This window comes from Octodon degus, unplaced genomic scaffold (assembly GCF_000260255.1).
Source record: "Octodon degus isolate 3935 unplaced genomic scaffold, OctDeg1.0 scaffold00351, whole genome shotgun sequence".
Classification (NCBI taxonomy): domain Eukaryota; kingdom Metazoa; phylum Chordata; class Mammalia; order Rodentia; family Octodontidae; genus Octodon; species Octodon degus.
The window spans coordinates 56,187-56,665 of NW_004524927.1; positions in this window are offsets into that span (position 1 = coordinate 56,187).

The window sequence follows — 479 nt, forward strand, 5'->3', positions numbered from 1 at the left end:
GGGGGAACTGGTCTTCATGCGCCTGGCATCCAGGAACGCTCATCCCGGCTCATCTAGCACCATGCTCCGCTACCCACAGGAGCTAAATAAATGCTGTGAGGGGCAAACAGTGAAAAAGTAAACCCTCAAGTCCTGAATCTGATACCTGTGTCTGGCTCCGAGTGGGAGGCCGTACTAGACTGAGACCCTCCCCAGTACAGACTAGAACTTTGCACCCAGCAGAGCTGTGAGTGGTTGAGTGAGTGCTTAAATCCAGCCCGAGTCCCACCTGCACCCTGCTACACACCAGCGGAGCCATTCCGCAGGCGCTGTGCGCCTCTCCCTGAGCTCCAGCCACCTGTGGGTCAGGATGACTTCAAGGTCTCCGGGAATGAAAGGTGCATCCTGAGGGCCGGCCAAATAGCTCAGAGGATTAAAGCACCTGCTTAAGCAGATGCAGAGGCCGGGGTTCAATCCCTGGCCGCCATGCCAGGCCCACC